Source organism: Prunus avium, chromosome 8, assembly GCF_965620075.1.
Source record: "Prunus avium chromosome 8, drPruAviu1.hap1.1, whole genome shotgun sequence".
Classification (NCBI taxonomy): domain Eukaryota; kingdom Viridiplantae; phylum Streptophyta; class Magnoliopsida; order Rosales; family Rosaceae; genus Prunus; species Prunus avium.
This window is the reverse complement of record NC_142291.1, coordinates 36975108-36982384: the sequence shown is the minus strand read 5'-3', so window position 1 is coordinate 36982384 and position 7277 is coordinate 36975108. Positions and strand designations below refer to the sequence as shown.

At 36.6% G+C, this 7277-nt stretch overlaps 1 long non-coding RNA gene across 2 annotated transcripts; it reads left to right on the top strand.

Annotated features, from left to right (window-relative positions):
* Positions 1–3499: 3499 nt before the first annotated feature.
* LOC110771405 (uncharacterized) lies at positions 3500–5805 on the top strand. 2 transcript variants are annotated; one of them, XR_015826473.1, is made up of 4 exons: positions 3500–3714; positions 3904–3991; positions 4092–5325; positions 5421–5805. It is a non-coding gene; the product is annotated as an uncharacterized LOC110771405 (long non-coding RNA). The 2 variants fall into 2 exon arrangements; XR_015826472.1 differs by lacking the exon at positions 3500–3714 and having other exon boundaries at positions 3838–3991.
* The last annotated feature ends 1472 nt before the right edge of the window (positions 5806–7277 follow it).

The window sequence follows — 7277 nt, the reverse complement described above, 5'->3', positions numbered from 1 at the left end:
TTCCCTTCAATTCTTAGCAACAGCATGACAGCAAAAAAAAAAGAAAGAAAAATTACACAGCAACAGCATGGGAGAGAAATGCCATTGCCATCACACACAAGCCAAAGTCTCCTTATGTAAGCTCATTGAACATATCACATATTAGCACGCAGATACATTATAGTAACTTAGGCAGCTGAACTATGAAACAATTGATTAATGGAAACAATTGCTATATGAAACAGCTGAACTATAGTAACTCACGCAGGTTTGATTGTTATACATTAATAGGCAATTGAAGAAGATTAGCACGCAGATAATCTGAAAAGTGATAAAAACCTTATTCTCTTTTACCACAAACACCCCAACAGCGCTTAATACATTATAACAATCAAACCTCCCCATCAGAAATTGATTCACAACACTTGCAGAAACCAAACAATAATATACGCATACAGATACATATCTATGTATGCATATCATCAAAATGAGTTGGAAACTCCCAGATTCAACAAGGAATTGGAACAAATCGATATAAAACTGCAAATCTAAAAAGGTCACCAGCATAAGAATTTTAATTAACTAATTTTACTTCATTCACTAATTTTACAAGATTTATAACCAAAAAAAAAACAACTGAAAAAGTAGGAAAAAAACCCACATATTACAATTGTTATGCATACCACAAATTATTTCTCATAAAAAAAGTTGCCACCCAGTTGCCTATCATAACAATAAATCGGAGAACATGAATGTCCACTAAAGGTGCAATACACAGGAGAACTTGTAAGCAAATAGCACTTTAGGGTTTCACATCATTTTCAACTCTCAAACACAAAATCCATCAAATAATACACAATCGAATCAATCAAAACCTCAATTTCACTATGTATACGAAAATCAGGGCATGCCCAAATCACCATTTTCACGAAAAAGGAAAGAAGAACCCAAAAGAGAGAGCAATCTGAAAAATTACGAAACCCCAACCAATTTAATCAATTCAAATATCACTGAAACTTAAATAATTTTTTTTAAAAAATACTCACAGGAGGTGGCAGAATCAGGGGCGCCAATCGCAAATTCGTTTCGTCTATTCCTTCACAGAGACAACGAGACTGCAAATCCCATCAGATTTGGGAACGAAGGGGCGTGATTGTCGTTGTCGGCGGCGTGGTGCTGCGTCTGAGAGAAGAGAAGCAGCAGAGAGAGAGAGCGTCGAGCGATAAGGAGAAGAGGAGGAGAAAGAGACTGACTGAGGGAAAACGAAAACCTAATTCGTAAACTAAAGTGGGCCTGTATCAGATATGGCCAGTTTTTATTCTAACAAAATAGAACTGGCCTAATAAAATAATACTTTTTATATTGTATATTATATATAATATATTTAAAAATATATATTAAATACTGGACCGGTCCGGTTCGGTCCGGTCCGGTGCTATCTCGTGCAAAACCGGAACTGGAACCGGTTTGGACCGGTCCGGTCCGGTCTGGTCCGATTTTGTTGACTTTTTAGTCAACTCGGTTTTTTCGGTTTTTTTCATCCGGTTTGGTTCGGTTTTCCGGTTTTCCGGTTTATATGCCCACCCCTAATCGACACCGTTGCCTCTTTTGTTTTTTTCTTCTTCTGATACGACTCCTATGGTCCCTTTTGAATGAAACTCGTTGTTTTATTCAAGTTTAGCTTTTTCAAAGGCAGGTATTGCCATTATAAAGCCCAACAAAAGAAGCCCTTATAGGGTATACGTTCTCAATGTCCACATTGTCCAGGTATTGCCATTATAAAGCCCAACAAAAGAAGCCCTTATAGGGTATACGTTCTCAATGTCCACATTGTCCATTTAGTGCTACGGCCGTAAAGATGACTTGTGACAGGAGAAAGTTTTTAGGTCATTAAAAGTAAATCAAACCCAGATTCCAAGAACCCCTGAAGAATTCCTTGCTGATTAGATGGTGGTGGGTTGGTACTAAAAAAATGTGCTAAAGGCACAAATTCTATTTGTGCTTTTTATATCAAAAAACACGCATAATTGTGCTCTATAAGAATACCATGGTGTAGCCACTATGAATTGGTTATAAGCGTTTCCATTACTCATTACTTATAGAGCACAAATTTATCACTTCGTGTCAGATATTTAAACCACAAATGAAGCATATTTGTGTCAGACATTTAAACCACAAATGAAGCATATTTGTGCTTATATTTTGACACAATTGATTCAGATGTTAGTTGGGCCTCACTTGCACTCCATCTCTTGTCAACAGCTCTTGGAGAATGTGAAAATAATATTTTTATTCAATATGGACACAAATTTCTCAATTGTGGCTAAAAATGCCAACTTTTAAAAAAAATTATAAAAAAACTTACTGCATTAATATTAATCTCTCTCCTTCGGTTTTTACAATTCTCTTTTGATTTCACCAGATTCAAGCTGGATAAAAGTTTGGTTATGTGTTTCTGGCCTCTAATTTCAGAAACAAAAACTAAACAAACCAAATTTTCTTGATCAAATATGAAAACCAAGGACCCAAAGTTATTGCATGGCTGAGAGTAACTGATGGTGACAAAAGGATAAAGGACAAGTTCTTCCAACTTCTAGGAAGATTCCATTTCCCTCGTTTTCTCACATCTCCAATTTGCTGCCTGGCCAGACTGCCAAACCCTAATAAATCACCACACTTTTATTTTTATTAAATTTAAAAATAAGTAAAGTATTTTTGATAAAAAGAAGTAAAGCATTTACGACTCTCCAAATTAAAGAGTATGATTAGAGTTGAATTTTTTCAGAGAATTTCTAAAATAACTCTTTTTGTGTTTTTAGCTAAATTTTATCTAAGAAATATGGAGCATGATTGTAGATACTCTTAGTAGGCTAAATATACAGAGGCTAGCTAGCTCTTCCCAACTAATTATATTAATATCTTGCCTTTCTCTGTCTCCCAAAGCCAACATAACATCCTCATCGATTTGATCTTGTCCAGATGTATAAATATTTACATCCTACATATATGCCTATCATCTATGTTTGAACAGTAATTTATAGATATTTCTTGTTTCTCAATGAATTCAAATGGAATATTTGATATTTAATTTGCAATTTCAGGCATCTTCAAATGGAATAGAAGGATCCTTTCAAAAGACATTTTTATCATCTATGCATACTTATTAATTAATTGGTATGGGGTGGATCCATTCAAGAGAGATGCCAATACTACTTTCAGCCATGCAATCTGCTCAATAAATGTTGGCAGGAGATGATGTTTGAACGTAGCTTTCTCATCGAAATCTTCTGTGGTGAAGAGCAAGTTCAATTATTATTTTTTCTCTAACAATACATGTCGGCATATCTGGTACTTAAAACCCGATGAAAATGACGAGTTTATTTCTTTTTGGGTCCAACAAAATAGGTCCAAAACATAAACTACAGTAAAATATATCTTGAGAATCCAAATGACATAAAAGGCCTCACTAGGAAAACATAAACTCAGCCCAGCAAACGCATTCGCAATTATATTTTGCTCTTTGTACACAACATGTATGCAAGTCCCAGCTTCCGCGTAAGGTTCTAGCTATACTCTGCCAGCAGCAGAACAAGAAAAGCAAAATAGAAAAGAAGCGAATTCGAAGAAGCAATGGCACTATTGATGGAAAAGGGGTCTGAACCCCAAACCGAAAGCGAAAGAGCTGACCTTGATGCCATAGCCGCTCTCAAAGAAAATACTACTATTGAACTCAAGGTTTTCTCTCTCTCTCTCACACACACAATAAAAGCACTTGATAGGATTATATTGTCTTTGTTTTTTCATATATATTTTTTGGTTGGGTTTGGGAGGAGAAGGGTAACGAGTATGTGAAGATTGCTACACGAGAGCAATAAATCAGCAAGCTTTGAGTGACTCTGACACCTCTATTCTCTTTTCAAATAGGGTCCATGTCAATCTTTTACTTGGTAACTACAGACGTGCTCTTACTGATGCTGAGGACTCAATTAAGCTCTGTTCCACTAATGTCAAGGTGCTCAAATTTTTACCATGTTATTGTTCTCAGCTGGGCTTTGTTTGAATATTTTAGTTTTTTTTGGTTGTGATTTTAGCAATATGGGTTTTGATAATAGGCTCTGTACCGAGTTGCCAAAGCGTATTTTGCATTGAACTTGTTGCCTGAATCAACTTTGCATTGCCAAAATGGGCTTAAGCATGACCCAAGTAACGAAGAGCTAAAGAAGCTGTTAAGGCAAATTGAGTCAAAGAAGATGGAACATGAACAGCGTGAGGCTCAAGTTTCTGTTGGAAAAATGGCTCACCTAAAAGGATACAAAGTTTTTTGGCGCTCAAAGGATGCTTTTGAATCTGCCTAAAAGCGACCGGTCGCTGGACATTTGCGACAGGTCGTTTTGAAGCAGATTCGAAGTCTCGTAAGAAATCTACGAGCGATCGGTCGCTAGTTCTTTGCGACCGGTCGCAGGAACACGAGCGACCGGTCGCTTGACATTTGCGACCGGTCGCTTAGAAGCAGATTCAAAGTCTGGAGGGAAAATTTCTGGCGACCGGTCGCCCATTCCTGACGACCGATCGCTCCAGTCGTGCTGTGACGTTTCCTTACGTGTTTTCAACTGTGTTTTCGATGGCTATCGCTTTCCACATGATTTCAGAAGCTTTGTGGGTCACTTCTGAGTTAAATGAATGTTGACTACGTGCTGGATAAGTTGGGAGAGCACTCATGGCTAATTGGTTATCTTGTTTTGAATAATCTCCACTCCATTTTCTGGTTTAATGGAGGTGGCTGAGTGAGATTACTTTACCTACCTGATCTGACCCTTAGTCTAAGTGGTGACTAAAAGGAAAGAACGTGGAGGACAATCAGATATCCTATCTCTTGTCCATTGGCTTGTGTAGGTAATGGGATGAAGTAAGATAACACAAGAGGAGAAAACAAGTTGGATAATTAGGAAGTGGCTGGAGCAGAAAGTTAGAGTTTTTTGTGAGAGTTTCAGAAAAGCCAAGGGTGAGAGCAAGAGAGTTCTCTAAGTGTATCAAGGTGTTGAGCAAGGGTGTGAGAGAAACAGATTGTGAGGGTAGTGTTCTAAGGGGGTTTCCTTTGTAAACCAAAGTTGTAACCTATCTTCATTAGTGAAATTTCTCAAGGTGATCACCAAAGAGGATGTAGGCAATTTGCTGAACCTCTATAAACACTTGTGTCATTTGTGCTTGGTTAATTTCTGTGTGTGTGTGTAAGACTCATCCATCATTGAGTTCTTTGTCTAAAAGTCCATCAACAACAAGATCTTAAAAGGGCAGTGAGTTAGTCATTAATTCACAACAGTTTCCAAGGCTATATCAGAGGCTAAGGTTTGATTATATTATTAATGGAATGATACAATTATGAATGAACTGTTTGTGATTGTTCTCAGGCTCATGTTCATTTCTTTGTTGAAACTATGCAGGACCTTGTTTCAGCGATCGAAAGTAGAGGACTGAAAATTGGGAAGGCAATGTATCAAGAACTTACAGGATTAAGAAAGCCTGTATTAGATAAGAATAATATTCTTCATTGGCCAGTTCTTCTGCTGTATGCAGAGGTTATGTCCAGTGACTTCATTGAGGATTTCTGTGAGACTGAAATGTTGTCAGCTCATCTGGACATGATATCCTTCTTTTAAAGTGTTCTGTTATATTTTAAAGTTGAATTGCCTATGAGTTTTCTATGTAGCATCCAATGCTTTTGGATATATGTGCATTTTGTGGTTTCCGGAGCTTTCAAACATGTTTTCAGAAAGCTGCCCGCCTTTCTCATGGGATCAGGAACAAAATTACACTCGTGAAGCAGTTGAATTATACTATGAAGTAAGTCATTTTATTTTGTTGTAATTTGGTTTACATATACTCAATATTAAAAGGAAGTTGCTTTCTGAAGAATCTTCTTAATATTCTGTATTATTGAACTTCTCTAGCAAAGGAAAATGAGCAAGTTCATCTATATTTTGGATTGCTTGCATCATATTTGACTTCTGAGAGTAATTGGCTAAGTCTCAGGAGTTTGACCATATCATCTACATGAAGCGATGATAATTATTAAATCTGTAGAACTGGATGTTGTGGCATGAGTCATGATTGTTGGGTTGACATAAACGCATTATCTGATTCTAGGGTTAGTATGAAAATTGTATTGTCATTTTCTAGACTCTATCATAGGTTGGGAATTAGGGTATGAATATCTTTTACTGGAAGTTTTGGCACAACACATTCAATCCCGCATTTTCAAAGTATGACTTGATCGATATGAGGAACTTGATCTCAGGTAAATCATGACATAATCATGCATTCATTATATGATTCCTAATTAAGGTTATTTTCACTCAAGCACTTTTATGTTAGTCCTATTTTAATAGGATTAGATTTTATCTCTTGAGATTGCTTTCCTAGTTGGACTCTACTTTGATTTAAGTTAAAATATTAGGCTTTTCCTATTGTGACTTGCACATTGCTCATCTCCTAGTTAATTGGTTTTAGGAGATATTGTTCTCCCTAAAAGAGTGGCTAGTTGGCGTAATCTCTTGGAATCCAAAGTTAATCAAGTCTAATATTCATGATAGGATAGAACAAGTGTTTCATATGTTGTGGTACTACTGGAACAATAACATTCGTGGCATACTGTGCTTCTCTCTAACTAGAGAGAACAAGTCTTGTATAAAAGACTATGTGACATTCTTTTCTTCTTGGACAGCTTTCATATATTTAGTTGAACATTTAAAATTCCTAAGAAAAGCTGATGCACATATATTGGAGATAAATCATCAGGTGTTTCATGTTTACTTGGTGTTGTATTCCTAAAAGGACACAAATTAATGTGCAAACAACCAATTAAAAATACCCGCAAGTGCACGAATCTATTGAAGTATAGATTATGTAAATACGGGGTCGATCCCACGAAGAACTTGTCGGCTTCCTATAAGTTCTAATTTGAGTACATAAAGAACACTTATTTTACACACCACAAATGCACAAAACAAATTGGAAACTAAAAATGAATAAAGGAAAGTAAAAGAAAAGAAACAAAATAAGAAAACTAAAGAAAAAACACAAACAGCACTTTCTATCACTCTTTTATGACCTATTTATCACACGTGAACAGTGCCGTGAACAGTAAACAGTGCCGTGAACAGTGAACAGTGCGACCGGTCGTGAACAGTGACGACCGGTCGTTTTTGCACAGAATCGTTTCTCTGTTTTTCCAGTTTCGACCTCTGTCCAGTGTTTTGCCTATAACTTTCCAACCGTTTGTCCAAATTTCAAGTTCTTTA